A 15,375-nucleotide genomic window follows, 5' to 3' on the forward strand; every position below is an offset into this window, starting at 1 on the left:
GTAGAATCTACGAAGGGACATTTAGGATTCCATTTAAGCCCATAGGGAAAAAAATGCCTCAAGATAAAAAGTAGAAAGACGCTATCTGTGAAACCATTTTGCGGTGGGTAAATACATCTCAAAAAGTTAAACATTTCCTTTGATCCAACAGGTTGGAAACAATCTTTTTGTAGAATCTGTGAAGGGACATTTCGAAGCCCATTGAGGCTTACAGAAAAAACTGAATATCCCACAATAAAAACTAGAAAGAAGCTACATGTGAAATCACTCAGTGATGTGTAGGTCATTTCACATAGTTAAGCAATCCCTTTGATTCAGCAGGTTGGAAACACTCTCTTTGTAGAATCTGCGAAGGGACATTTCTCAGCCCAACATCCCACGATAAAACTAGAAAGAATCTATGTATTTCTGAAACAGCTTTGCCTTGTGTGGATTCATCTCACAAAGTTAAACTTTGGTTTGATTCAGCAGGTTGAAAACACTGATTTTGTAGAATCTGTGAAGGAACAATTTCGAGGCCCATTGAGGCCTATAGGGAAAAACTGAATATAATGTGATAAAAACTAGGAAGAAGCTATCTGTTAAACTGCTTTGTGATGTGTGGTTTCATCTCACAGAGCTAAACAATTCATTGCTTCAGCAGGATGGAAACACACTTTTTATATAATGTGTGAAGGGACATTTCAGAGCCCACTGAGGCCTAGAGGAAAAAAGTAAATATCTCACAATAAAAACTAGAAATAATGTATCTGTAAAACCGCTTTGTGATGTGTGGTTTCTTCTCGCAGAGTTAAACATTTCTTTGGATTCAGTAGGATGAAAACACTCTTTTTGTAGAATCTGTGAAGGGACATTTCAGAGCCCAGTGAGATTTATGGAAGAAAATTGAATAACCCACAATATAAACTAGAAGAAACATGTCTGTAAAACCACTTTGTGATGTGTGGATTCATCTCTCAGAGTTAAAACTTTCTTTGGATTCAGAAAGTTGGAAACACTCTTTTTGTAGAATCTGCAAAGGGACATTTCAAAGCTCATTGAGGTTTATAGAAAAAAAAAATCCCACGATAAAAACTAGAAAGAACCTTTCTGTGAAATTGCTTTGTGACATATGGATATATTTCACAAAGTTAAACCTTTTGTTGGATTAAGCAGGTTGGAAACACTCTTTGTGTAGAATCTGCAAAGGGATATTCCTTAGCCCAGTGAGGCCTATAGAGTAAAACCAAATATCCCAAGATCAAAACTTCAAAGAAGGAATCTGTCAAACTACTGTGCGTGGTGTGGATTCATCTCACACAGTTAAACCTTTCTTTTGATTCAGCAAGTTGGAAGCACTATTTGTGTAGAATCTGTGAGGGGACATTTCAGAGCCCTTGAAGCCTATATGAAAGCTGAATATGTGACAATAAAAACTAGAGAGAAGCTATCTGTGAAACCACTTTGAAAAGTGTGGATTCATCTCACAGAGTTAAATCTTTCTTCTGATTCAGCAGAGTGGAAACACTTTTTGTAGAATATTCAAAGTGACATATTGGAGCCCATGGAGGCCTATAGAAAAAAATAGAATATTGTGCAATAAAAACTAGAAATAAGCTATCTGTGAAACTGCTTTGCTATATTTTGATTCATCTCACAGACCTAAACTTTGTTTTTGAATCAGTAGTTTGGAAACCCTCTTTTTGAAGAATCTGTGAAGGGATATTTTGGAGTCCATTGATTCCTATAGAAAAAAAACCCGAATATCTCGTGATGAAAAGTAGAAAGCTATCTGTGAAACCACCTAGTGATGCGTGGATTCATCTCACAGAGCTAAACTTTACTTTTGATTCAGCAGGTGAAAAATACTCTTTTTGTAGAATCTGCAAAGAAACATTTTGGAGCCCACTGAGCAATATAGGGAAAAACTGTATATCTAGCAACGAAACCCATAAAGAAGCCAACTGTGAAACAGCTTTGTGATGTGTGGATTCTTCTCACGATGTTACACCTTTGTTTTGATTAAACAGGTTGGAAGCACTCTTTTGAAAATGTGCAAAGGGACATTTCATAGCCCATTGAGGACTATAAGGACAAACAAAATCAAGTGGTAAAAACTATATAGAAACTATCCATGAACACTGTTTGCAATGCGGTGATTCACGTCACAGAGTAAATCCTCTGTTTTGATTCAGCAGGTTGGAAACACTCTTTTTGTAGAATCTGCAAAGGGACATTTTGGAGCCCATTGAGACCCACAGGGAAAAATTAATACCCTGCTATAACAGCTAGAAAGAAGCTATCTGTGAAATCGCTTTGTCATGTGTGAATTCATGTTACAGAGTTAAACCATTCTTTCGATTTAGCAGGTTGGTAACACTCTTTTTGTAGAATCTGCAAAGGGACATTTCAGAGCCCATTAAGTCCTGTAAAGAAAAAGTGACTATCCCACGATAAAAACTAGAAAGAATCTATCTGTGAAACTGCTTTGCGATGTGTGGATTCATCTCACAGAGTTAAACCTTTCTTTCAATTCACCAGGTTGAAAACACTTCGTAGAATCCACAAAGGGACATTTTGGAGCTAATTTTGTCCTACAGGAAAAAAGCAAATATCTCACGATAAAAACTAGAAAGAAGCTATCTGTGAATCTGCTTTGTGATGCTTGGATTCATTTCACAGAGTAAAACCTTTCTTTTGATCCTGAAGGATTTAAACACTCTTTTTGTAGAATCTGCAAAGTAACATTTCTGAGCTTTTTGAAGCCTATGGAAAAAAAACGAATGTTCCATAATAAAAACTAGAGTGAAGCTATTTAAGAAACGGCTTTGTCATATACATGACATATACATTCAGTTCAATAAGTTAAAACTTTCTTTTGATTGAGCAGGCTGGAAACTCTTTTGATAGAGTATCCGAAGGGAGATTTTGGAGACTATCGTGGCCTATAGGGAAAAAGCGAATGTCCCATGATAAAAACAAGAAAGAAGCTAGCTGTGAAAGCCCTTTGAGATGTGTGGATTCATCTCACAGAGCTACACTTCTCTTTTGGTTCAGCAGGTTGGAAACACTCTTTTTGTAATATCTGTGACGGCATATTACGAAGCCCATTGAGGCCTTTAGGAAAAAACTAAATGTCCAGCAATAAAAACTGGAAAAATTCTATTACCCACCATGGTAGGGCCTGGGGCATGCCGGGAAGGCATCGGCCTCTGCTTGAGGTCCCCAGCCATCTCTTTGACCTCACTGCTTTGTTTTTTCTCTGCCTGTCTCAACATCCCTCTGAAACCCTGATGGCCTGTTCCTATCCCCCAAGGGATTTCTTGCCTCCTTGGGGTGCCACCCCTGGGGAAAACATGCACCTGGGGTGAGAGCCCAGGACTCCCTGACCCTCCCGGGTTGGGTCTGGGGCATGCCAGGAAGGCACTGGCCTCCGCTGTATGACCCCAGCCACTTCTTCAGCCTCCCCGCTTTTTTCCTTGGCCTACTTCAACGTCCCCTGAAAACCTAGGTGCCTGTCCCCATTCCCCGGGGCACTTCTTGCTGCCTTGTGGTGCCCCCTAAGGAGACACACGACCCAGGGTGAAAGCCCCGGGCTCCACAAACCACCCGAGTAGGGCCTGGGGCATGCTGGGAAGGCACTGGCCTCCGCTGGATAACCCCAGCCACCTCTTCGGCCTTGCTGCTTTTCTCCTCGGCCTGCCTCAACGTCCTCCTGAAACCCTGCAGGCCTGTCCCCAACCACCAGGGGACTTCTTGCCACCTTGGGGTGCCCCATGGGGAGAGACACCCACCCTGGGTTGGAGCCCAGGACTCCACAACCCACCTGGGTCAGGCCTGGGGCAAGACGGGAAGACACTCGACTCCTCTGGATGACCCCAGTCACTTTTTTGGCCTTGTTGCTTTTTTTCTCGACCTGCCTCAACGTCTTCCTGAAACAGTGGCGGCCCGTCCCTGTCCCCTGAGGGACTTCTTGCCACCTTGGTGTGCCTCCCTAGGGAGAAACATGCACCATTGGTGGGAGTCTGGTCCTCCAAGACCCCGCTGAGTGGGGCCTGAGGCATGTCGGGAAGGCACTGGCTTCCGCTGGATGACCCCAGCCACCTCTTTGGCCTTCCTGCTTTCTTCCTCGGCCTGTCTCAATGTCCCCCTGCAATCCTGGAAACCTGTCCCATTCCCCTGGCGGGCTTCTTTTCACCTTGGGGTGCCACCCTGAGCAGAGACACACACCCTGGGTGGGAGGCGGAGGCTCCACGACCCCCCTGGGTCGGGTGTGAGGCATGCTGAGAAGGCACTGGCCTCCACTGGATGACTCCAGCTGCCTCTTTGGCCATGCTGCTTTTTTCCTTGGCCTGCCTCAGTGTCCCCCGGAAACCCTGGGGACCTATCCCCATCCACTGGGAGACTTCTTGCAGGCTTGAGGTGCCCCACTGAAAACAGACGCGCACCCTGGGTGGGAACCCGGGACTCCACCCCTCTGTTGGGACTCGGCATGCCAGTAAGGGCCTGGCCTCTTATGGATGAACCCAGCCACCTCTTCAGATTCGCCGCTTTTTTTCCTTGACCTGCCTCAGTGTCCCACTGAAACCCTGGGGGCCTGTCCCTATCCTCTGGGGGACTTCTTGCCACCTTGGGGTGCCACCCTGGGGAGAGACATGCACCCTGGAGTGGCAGCCCAGGGCTCCACAACCCCTCCAGTTTGAACCTGGGGCATGTGGGGAAGGCACTGGCCTCTGCTGGATGACCCCAGCCACCTCTTCAGCCTCTTTGCTTTTTTCCTTGGACTGCCTCAAGGTCTCCATGAAACTCCGGCAGCCTGTCCCTGTCCAGCAGCGTATTTCTTGCTGCCATGGGGTGCCCCCCTGGGGAGAGACATGCATACTGGGTGGGAGCCCGGGCCTCCATGACCCACCCGGGTTGGGCCTGGGGCATGCTGCGAAGGCACTGGCCTCTGCTGGATGATCCCAGCCGCCTCTTCAGCCTCGCCACTTTCATCCTCAGCCTTCCTCAACGCTCCCCTGAAACCCTAGGGGGCTGTCCCCATCCCCCAGGGGACTTCTCACCACCATGGGGTGGCCCCCTGGGGAGAGACACGCACCCTGGGTTGGAGCCTGGGGCTAACCGACGACTGCCGGCTGGGTCTGTGGCATTCCGGGAAGACACCGGCTACTTGCTGGATGACTCCAGCCGCATCTTCAGCCTCTCCGTTTTTTTTCTCATCCTCCATCAAGGTCCCCGTGAAACCTCTGGGGCCTGTCTCCGTAACCCGGGGGACTCCTTGCCGCCTTGTGGTACCCCCTTGGGCAGAGACACGCACCCTGGGTGGGAGCCGAGGACTCCATGATCCCCCTGAGATAGGCCTTGGGCATGCCAGGAAGGCACTGGCCTCCGTTGGATGACCCTAGCTACCTCTTTGGCCTCGCCGCTTTTTTCCTCGGCCTGCCTCAAAGTCCCCCTGAAACCCTGAGGGCCTGTCCCTGTCCCCCGGGGGACGTCTTGCCACCTTAAGGTGCCCCCCTAAGAACAGACACGCACCCTGGATGGGAGTCTGAGACTCCACGACCCTCCTGAATCATGCCTGAGGCATGCTGGTAAGGCAATGGCCTTTGCTGGATGACCCCGGCCGCCTCTTTGGTCTCATTGCTTTTTACCTCAGCCTGCCTCGACGTCTCTCTGAAACCCTGGGGCATGTTCCCGTTCCCAGGGAGATTTCTTGCCACCTTGGGATGCCCCCTGGGAAGAGACACATACCATGGGTGGGAGCCCAGTATTCCATGTCCCCCCAGGGTCGTGCCTGGGGAATGCCAGGAATGCACTGGCCTCTGCTGGATGACCCCAGCCACGTCTTCGGCCTCAATGCTTTTTTCCTTGGCCTGCCTCAAAGTCGCCTTGATACCCTGGGGGCCTGTCCCTGTTTCCTGGAGGATTTCTCCCCAACTTGGGGTGGCCCCCTAATAAGAGAGATGCACACTGGGTGAAAGCCTGGGACTCCATGACCACCCTGGGTCGGGCTTGAGAAATGCCGGGAAGGCATGACCTCCACTGGATGACCCCAGCCTTCTCTTTGGCCTTGTCACTTTTTACCTCGGCCTGCCTCAAGGAGCCCCTGAAACCTAGGGGCCTGTTCTTGTCCACAGGAAGACTTCTTGCCACCTTGGGGTGCCTTTCTGGGGAGAGATATGCACCCTGAGTGGGAGCTTGGGAATCCACGTCTCCCCACATTCAGGCCTGGGACTTGCCAGGAATGCACTGGTGTCCGCTGGAGGACCCCAGTTGCCTCTTCAGCCTCGTTGTGTTTTTCCTACGCCTGCCTCAAAGTCACCCTAAAATCCTTGGGGCCTGTCCCCATTTCCCGGGGGACTCTTTGCCACCTTGGCGTGCCCCCCTAAGAAGAGATACACTCCCCGGTTGGGAGCCCAGGACTCTACAACCCCCGTGTTGGGCATGGGGCATGCCGGGAAGACACTGACCTCCACTGGATGGCAGCAGCCACCTATGCTGCCTTCCTGCTTTTTACCTCGGCCTTCCTCAACATCCCCCCTGAAATCCTGAGAGCCTTTTCCCGTCCCCAGGAAAACTTATTGTAGCCTTAAGTTGCCCCCCTGGGAAGAGACACGCACCCTGGATGGGAGCCTGGGACTCCACGACCCACCAGGGTTGGGCCTGGGGCATACCAGAGAGGCACTGGCCTCCACTGGATGACCCCAGCCATCTCTTCGGCTTCGCCGCTTTTTTCCTCCACCTGCCTCAACGTCTCCCTGAAACCCTTGGGGCCTGTCGCCTTCTTCATGGAGACTTCTTGCCCCCTTGGGGTGCCCCCTTGGCTAGAGACATGCAACCTAGGTGGTAGCCTGGGAATCCATGACCTTCGAGGGTCGTGCCTGGGGCATGCCAGGAAGGCACTGGCCTTCAATGGACGATCCCAGCAGCCTCTTCGGCCTCACCACTTTTTTCCTTGGCCTGTCTAAATGTCTCCATGAAACCCTGAAGTCCTGTCCCTGTCACCTGTAGGACTCCTTGTCTCCTTGTGGTGCCCCCCTAAGAAGAGACACATACCCTGGATGGGAGCCCGGGACTCCACGACCCCCCAGGGTCGGGCCTAAGGCATGCCGAGAAGGCACTAGCCTTCGCTGTATGACCCCAGCCGCCTGTTTGGCCTCGCCGCTTTTTTCCTCAACCTGCCTCAAAGTCCCCCTGTAACCTTGGATCCTGTCCCCATTTCCCAGAAGAGTTCTAGCTGCCTTTGGGTGCCCCTCTTAAAAGAAACATGCACCCTGGGCGGGATCCCGGGACTCCACTACCCCCCTGCGTTGGGCCTGTGGCATGCCGAGAAGGCACAGGACTCAACTGGAATACCCCAGCCGCCTCTTCTATCTCGCTGCTTTTAACCTTGGCCTGCCTCACTGTGCCCCTGAAACTCTGGGGGCCTGTACCCACCGCCAGGAAGACTTCTTGATGCCTTAGAGTGCCCCGCTGGGGGAGAGATGCACCATGGGTGGGAGCCCGCGACTCCACAACCTTTCAGGGTTGGATCTGGGGCATGCCGGGAAGGCAATGGCATCGCTCAGCCGCCTCTTTGACCTGGATGTTTTTTACCTCTGCCTGCCTCAACGTCCCCCTGAAACCCTAAATGCATGTCTCCATCCCCACGGGGACTTCTTGCCGCCTTTGGGTGCCCCCCTGAAGGAGATACGCGCACTAGGTGGGAGCCCGGGACTCCACGACCGCCCAGGCTCGGGACTGGGCCATGCAGGGAAAGCACTGGCCTGGGCTGGATGACCCCAGCCGCCTCTTCGGCCTGGCCGCTTTTTTCCTCGGCCTGCCTCAACGTCCCCCTGAAACGCTGGGGGCCTGTCCCCGTCCCCTGGGGGACTTTTTGCTGCCTTGTAATACCCCCCGATGGGAGACAAGCACCTTGTGTGGGAGCCCGGGACTCGAAGACCCCCCTGGGTTCAGCCTGGGGCATGCCAGGAAGGCACTGGCCTCCGCTGAATGACCCCAGCCACCTCTTCGGCCTTGCTGCTTTTTTCCTCTTCTTGCCTCAATGTCTCCCTGAAACAAATGGGGCCTCTCCCCATTCCCCAAGGCCTTCTCGCCACCTCTGGGTGCTTCTGTAAGAAGAGATGAGCACCTTGGGTGGAGCCCCGGATACGAACCCCCTGGGTCAGGCCTGGGGCATGCTGAGAAGGCAGTGGCCACAGCTGGATAACCACAGCCTCCTCTTTGGCCTTGCTGGTTTTTTCCTCGGCCTACCTCACCGTCCCCATGAATACCTGGGGGCCTGTCCTTGTTCCCGAGGGACTCCTTGCCGACTTGTGGTGCCACCCTAGGAAGAGACACGCACCGTGGGTGGGAGCCCAGGACTCCATGAAGCCCCTGGGTTGGGCCTGGGGCATGCCAGGACGTCACTGGCCTCTGCTGGATGACCCCAGCCACCACTTCAGCTTCATTGCTTTTTTCCTCAGCCTGCCTCAACGTCTCTTTGAAGCCCTTGGGGCCTCTCCCCGTCCCCCAGGGCCTTCTTGCCATCTCCGGGTGTTTCTGTAAGAAGAGACAATCACCTTGGGTGGAGCCCGGGACTCCACAACTTCCCTGAGTCAGGCCTGGGGCATGCTGAGAAGGCAGTGGCCACCACAGGATGACCCCAGCCTCCTCTTTGGCCTTGCCACTTTTTTCCACGGCCTCCCTCACTGTCCCCATGAAGACATGGGGACCTGTCCTTGTCTCCTGGGGGACTCCTTGCTGACTTGTGGTGCCACCCTAGGTAGAGACACACACCCTAGGTGGGAGACCGGGACTCCATGAAGTCCCTGGGTTGGGCCTGGGGCATGCCAGTAAGGCACTGGCCTCCGGTGGATGACCCCAGCCGCCACTTCAGCTTCGTTGCTTTTTTCCTCTGCCTGCCTCAACATCCCCCTGAAACTTTTGGGACCTGTCTCCTTCTTCAGGGACACTTCTTGCCGCCTAGGGATGCCCCACTTATGAGAGACAAGCACCTTGGGTTGAAGCTCCGACTCCACAACCACACAGGGTCAGGTCTGGGGCATGCCAGGAAGGCACTGGCCTCTGTTGAATGACCCCAGCTGCCTCTTCGGCCTCGCCACTTTTTTCCTCGGCCTGCCTCACCTTCCCTTTGAAAACCTGGAGGCCTGTCCCTGTCCACTGGGGAACTTAATGCTGCCTTGAGATGCCACCCTGAAGAGAGACAAGCACATTGTGTGGGAGCCTGAGACTCCACCGCTCCCCTGGGTTGGGCCTGTGACATGCCGGGAAGGTACTGGCCTTCGCTAAATTAACCCAGCCACATCTTCAGGCTTGCCTCTTTTTTTCTTGGCCTGCCTCAATGTCTCCCTGAAAATCTGGGGGCCTGTCCCTGTCTCCTGGGGGAGTTCTTGCTGCCTTGGGATACCCCTTGATGAGAGATAAGCAACTTGGATGGGAGCCCTGGACTCCATGACTCCCCTGGTTTGAACCAGGGGCATCCGGGGAAGGCCCTGGCCTCTGCTGTATGATCCCAGCTGCCTCTTCTGCCTTGCCGTTTTTTTCCTTGGCCTGCCTTAACATCCCCCTGAAACCCAGGGGACCTGTCCCTGTCTGCAGGGAAACTTCTTGCCACTTTGGTGTGCCTCCCTGGGGAGAGACAGGCTCCGTGGGTGGGAGCCCATTATTCCACAAATCTCCAGGGTCAGGCCTGGGGTATGCCGGGAACGCACTGGTGTCTGATGGATGACCTCAGTTGCCTCTTCGGCCTCACTGCTTTTTCTCTCCGCCTGCCTCAAAGTCCCCCTAAAACCCTGGAGGCCTGTCCCCATTTCCCAGGGGACTTCTTGCTGCCTTGCTTCCCCTGTAAGAAGAGACACGCAACCTGGGTGGAAGCTCAGGACTCCACGACCCCCCTTAGTCGGTCTTGTGACATTCCGGGAAGGCACTGGCCTCCACTGGATGTCCCCAGCCACCTCACCACTTTTTACCTCGGCCTGCCTCAACGTCCCCCTGAAACCCTGGGGCCCTCTCTCCGTTTCCAGGGGGACTACTTGCTGCCTTCGGGTGCCCTCCTGGGGAGAGACACGCACCCTGGGTGGGAGCCTGGGACTACACAACCCCCAGGGTCAGGCCTGGTGTGTGCCGGGAAGGCACTGGCTTTTGCTGGATGACCCCAGTCGCCTCATCAGCCTCGCTGCTTTTTTCCTAGGCCTGCCACGATGTCTACCTGAAACCCTGGGGGCCTGTGCCTGTCCCCTGGGAAACTTCTTGCTGCCTAGACTTGCCTTCCTGGAGAGAGACACGCACCCTGGGTGGGAGCCTGGGACTCCATGACCCCCGTGGGTCAGTCCTGGGGCATACCAGGAAGGCACTGGCTTTTGCTGGATGACCCTGGCGGCCTCTGTGGCCTCTCCGCTTTTTACCTCGGCCTGCCTCAACGTCTCCCTGAAACTCTGGGGCCTGTCCCCATCTCCAGGGGAACTTCTTGCCACCTTGGTGTGATCCCTGGGAAGAGACACGCACCATAGGTGGGAGCCCAGGACTCCACGACCCCCCAAGGTCAGGCCTGAGGCATGCCAGGAAGGCATTCGCCTCTGCTGGATGACCCCAGCTGCATCTTCTGCCGCACTGCTTTTTTCCTCGGCCTGCCTCAACATCCCCCTGAAAACCTGAGGGCCTGTCCCCGCCCCCAGGGCAACTCCTTTCAGCCTTGGGGTTCCCTCCTGGGAAGAGACACGCACCCTGGGTGGGAACACAGGACTCCATGACACCCCTGGGTCAGGCCTGAGGCATGCAGGGAAAGCACTGGCCTCCGCTGGATGACCCCGGCCCCCTCTTCGGCCTCACCACTTTTTTCTGCAGCCTGCCAAAATGGTTTTCTTAAACCCTGGGGTCCTATCCTGTCCCCATGGGGACATCTTTCTGCCTTGGGCTTCCCCCCCTGGGGAGAGACAGGTACCCTGGTTGGGAGCACGGGACTTTACCACACCACTGGGTAAGGCCTGGGGCATGCGGGAAAGGCATTGACCTCTGCTGGATGACCCTGGCGGCCTCTGCGGCCTTGCCACTTTTTTCCTCGGCCTGACTCAGTGTCCCCCTGAAACCCTGGGGACCTGTCCTCATCCCCTGGGAGACTTCTTGCCTCCTTGGGATGCCCCCCTGATGAGAGACAAGTATCTTGGGTGGAAGCCCGGGACTCCAAGACCCCCATGGGTTGGGCCTGGGGCATGCTGAGAAGGCACTGGCCTCCACTGGATGACCCCAGCCGCCTCTTCGGCCTTGCCACTTTTTTTCTCGGCCTGCCTCAAAGTCCCCCTGAAACCTTTGGGGCCCTGTCTCCATTTCCAGGGGGACTTCTTGCTGCCTTGGAATGCCCCCCTGGGGAGAGACATGCACCGTGGATGGGAGGCCGGAACTACACGACCCCCCAGGTCGAGCCTGGGACATGCTTGGAAGGCACTGGCCTCTGCTGGACGACCCCAGATGCCTAGTCGGCCTCGTCACTTTTTTTCCTCGGCCTGCCTCAATGTCCCCCTGAAACCCTCGGGGCCTGCACTTGTCCCCTGGGAAACTTCTTGCTGACTACGAGTGCCTTCCTGGAGAGAGACACACACCCTGAATGGGAAGTGGGGACTCCACGAACCCCTGGGTCGGGCCTGGGGCATGCTGGAAAGGCACTGGCCTCTGCTGGATGACCCCAGCTGCCTCTTCGGCCTTGCTGCTCTTTACCTTGGCTTGCTTCAAAGTCCACTTGCAATTCTAGGGGCTTGTGTCCGTTTCCCGGGGGCTTCTTGCCGCCTTAGGGTGCCCCCCTAAGAAGAGACATGCACCCTGGGTAAGAGCCCGAGACTCCACGACCCCCCTGGGTCGGTCCTGGGGCATACCGGGAAGGTACTGGCCTCTGCTGGATGATCCCAGTTGCCTATTCTGCCTCGCCGCTTTTTACCTCTGCCAGTCTCAACGTCTCGCTGAAATCCTGTGGTCCTGTCCCCATCCCCAGGGGAACTTCTTTCGCTTTGGGGTGTTCCCCCTAAGAGAGACTCACCCTGGCTGGGAGCCCGGGACTCCATGACCCACCAGGGTCGGACCTGGGCATGCCAGGAAGGCACTGGCCTTCGCTGGATGATCCCAGCCGCCTCTTCCGCCTCGCCGCTTTTTCCTTCAGCCTGCCTCAATGTCCCCTGAAACCCTGGGCACCTGTCCCTGTCCCCAGGGAGACTTCTTTCTGCCTTGGGGGTCCCCCCTGGGAAGAGACACACACCCTGTGTGGGAGCACGGGACTCCACAAACCCCCTGGGTCCGGCCTAGGGCATGCTGGAAAGGCACTGGCCTCTGCTGGATGACCCCAGCTGCTTCCTCAGACTGCCTCAACGTCCCCCTGAAACCCTGGGGGCCTGTCCCCATCCCCAGGGACTTCTTGTCTCATTAACATGCACCCCTGATGAGAGACAAGCACCTTGGGTGGGCGCCTGCAACTCCATGAACCCCCAGCATTGGGCCTGGGGCAGGCCAGGAAGGCACTGGTCTCCGCTGGATGACCCTAGCCGCCTCTTCAGCCTCGCCGCTTTTTTCCTCTGCCTGCCTCAATGTCCCCCTGGAAACCCTTGAGGCCTGTACCCGTCCCTGGGGACTTCTTGCTGCCTTGGGATGCCCCCCGATGAGAGACAAGCAACTTGGGTGGAAGCCCAAGACTCCACGACCCCCCTGGGTCGGGCCTGGGGCATGCCAGGAAGGCACTGTCGTCCGTTGGACGACCCCAGCTGCCACTTTGGCCTCGCCGCTTTTTTCCTCAGCCAGCCTCAACATTCCCCTGAAACCCTGGGGGTCCCCCGGGGTACTTCTTGCCACCTTGGGGTTTTCCCTGGGGAGGGACAAGCACCCTGTGGCATGCCGTGAAGGCTCTGACTCCTGATGTATGACCCCAGCCGCCTCTTCGGCCTTGCCTCTTTTTTCCTCAGCCTGCCTCAACGTCCCCCTGAAACCATGGGGGCCTGTCCCCATCTTTTGAGAAACTTCTTGCCACCTTGGTGTGACCCCCTAAGGAGAGACATTCACCTTGGCTGAAAGCCCGGGTCTTCACGACCACCCTGGTTCGGGCTTGAGGCATGGCGGGAAGGCACTGGCCTCTGCTGGATTACGCCACCCACCTCTTCTGCCTCGATGCTTTTTTCCTCGGCCTGCCTCAACGTCCCCCTGATACCCTGGGGGCCTCTCCCCATCCCCTAAGGGACTTCTTTCACCTTGAAGTCACCCCCTGGGGAGAGACACGCACCGTGGGTGGGAGCACGGGACTCCACTACCCCCCTGGGTCAGGCCTGGGGCATACCGGGAAGGCACTTTCCTCCGCTGGATGACCGCAGCAGCCCTTTCGGCCTCGCTGCTTTTTCCCTTGGCCTGCCTCAATGTCTCCCTGATACCTGGGGGTCTGTCCCCGTCCCTGGGGACTTCTTGCCGCCTTAAGATGCCCCCCTCGTAATGAGAGACAAGCACCTTGGGTGGGACCCCGCATCTGCATTACCCCCCGGAGTCGAGCCTGGGGAATGTCAGGAAGGCACTGGCCTTTGCTATAAGAGCCCAACCGCCTCTTTGGCCTCGTGGGTTTTTTCTCGGCCTACCTCAACGTCCCCCTGAAACTCTGGGGGCCTTCCCCTTCCCCCGGGGTACTCCTTGCCACTTGAGATGCCCCACTGATGAGAGACAAGCCCCTTGAACGGAAGCCCGGGACTCCATGACCCCCTCCTGGGTCAGGCCTAGGGCATGCAGGGAAGGCATTGGTTTCCACTGGATGACCCCATTCAGCAGCAGGCCGAGGAGGTGGCTGGAGTCCCTGGCTTGCACCCAGTGTGTGTGTCTCTTCCAGGGGTGGCACCCCAAAGCGGCAAGAAGTCCCACAGGGGATAGGGATAGAACGACAGTCTTTCAGGGGGACGTTGAGGCAGTCCGAAGAAAAAAGGCGGTGAGGCCGAGCAGGAGGCTGGGGTCGTCCCCCGGACGCCGGTGCCTTCCCAGCAGACCCTGCGCCTGGCCAGGGGTGTCCTGGAGTCCCTGGCTTACACCCAGGAGATGCGTCTTTCCAACGGGGGGCACCCCAAAGCAGCAAGAAGGCCCCTGGGGGACGGGGAAGGGATGTCAGGCTTTAAGGGAAACATTGAGGCAGCACGGGGAAAAAAGCATTGAGGCCGAGGAGGAGGCTGGAATTGTCCCCCGGAAGCCTGTGCCTTCCCGGCAGCCCCTTCGCCAGGCCCAAGGGCTCGTGGAGTCCCTGTCTTTCACCAGGGTGCACGTCTCCTCCACAAGAAGCACCCCAAATTGGCAAGAAGTCCCCAGGGGGATGGGGACAGGATGCCAGGCTTCCAGGGGTACATTGAGGCAGCCCGGGGAAAAAAAGCGGCGAGGACGTAGAGGAGGCTGGGGTCATCCGCCAGAAGGCAGTGCCTTCCTGGCAGCCCCTGTGCCGGGCCCGAGGGGGTCGTGGAGTCCCTGGGTTGAACCCAGGGTGCGTGTCTTCCCGAAGGGGGGCACCACAAAGCTGCAAGAAGGCCCACGGGGGACGGGGACAGGATGCCAGGATTTCAGGAGGACGTTGAGGCAGCCTGGGGATAAAAAGTAACGAGGCCAAGGAGGGGGCTTGGGTTCTTTCCCGGAGGCCAGTGCCTTCCCGGCAGACCCTGCGCCAGGCCAGGGGGTGTTGTGGGCTCCTCGGCTTTCACCCAGGATTTGTGTCTCCCCAACGGGGGGCACCCCACAGTGGGCAAAAAAGGCCCCCAGAAGACGGGGTCAGGATGACAGGCTTTCAAGGAAACATTCAGGCAACCCGGGTAAAAAAGATGAGAGGCTGAGGAGAAGGCTGGGGTCGTCCCCCGGAGGCCAGTGTCTCCCTGGCAGCCCTTGCGCCGAGCCCGGGGGGTCGTGTGGTCCCTGTCTTTCACCAAGGGTGCATGTCTACCCCATGGGGGGCACCCCAGTTCGGTAAGAAGTACCCCGGGGGATGGGGACAGGACGCCAGGCTTTCAGGGGGAATTTGAGTTAGGCCGGGAGAACAAAAAAGGCGAGGCCGAGGAGAAGGCTAAGGGCATCCCCAGAGGGACGTTGAAGCAGCTCGGGCAGTCCCAGGGGAAGTGTGGAGTCGTCCCCCCGAGGCCAGTGCCTTTCCGGCAGCCCCTGCGCCAGGCCCCAGGGGGTCATGGAGTCCCTGGCTTTCACCCAGGGTGCGTGTCTCCCCCACAGGGGGGGACCCCAAAGTGGCAAGGAGTCTCCCAGGATCGGGGACAGGACGCCAGGCTTTCAGGGAAACGTTGAGGCAGCCCAGGAAAAACAAAGAAAGAAAGAAAGAAACAAACAAAAAATGAGACCAAGGAGGAGGCTATTGTTCTTTCCTGGAGGCCATTGCTTCCCGGAAGCCCCTGCGCTGTG

At 56.0% G+C, this 15,375-nt stretch overlaps 1 long non-coding RNA gene across 1 annotated transcript; it reads right to left on the bottom strand.

Moving 5' to 3' along the window:
- Positions 1-5,261: 5,261 nt before the first annotated feature.
- Positions 5,262-8,994, bottom strand: LOC134758251 (uncharacterized). Its single transcript, XR_010133231.1, has 3 exons — positions 8,976-8,994; positions 5,631-5,712; positions 5,262-5,277 (listed from the first exon to the last, which is right to left on the bottom strand). It is a non-coding gene; the product is annotated as an uncharacterized lncRNA (long non-coding RNA).
- Between the last annotated feature and the right edge of the window lie 6,381 nt (positions 8,995-15,375).

This window comes from Gorilla gorilla, chromosome 3, assembly GCF_029281585.2.
Source record: "Gorilla gorilla gorilla isolate KB3781 chromosome 3, NHGRI_mGorGor1-v2.1_pri, whole genome shotgun sequence".
NCBI lineage: Eukaryota > Metazoa > Chordata > Mammalia > Primates > Hominidae > Gorilla > Gorilla gorilla.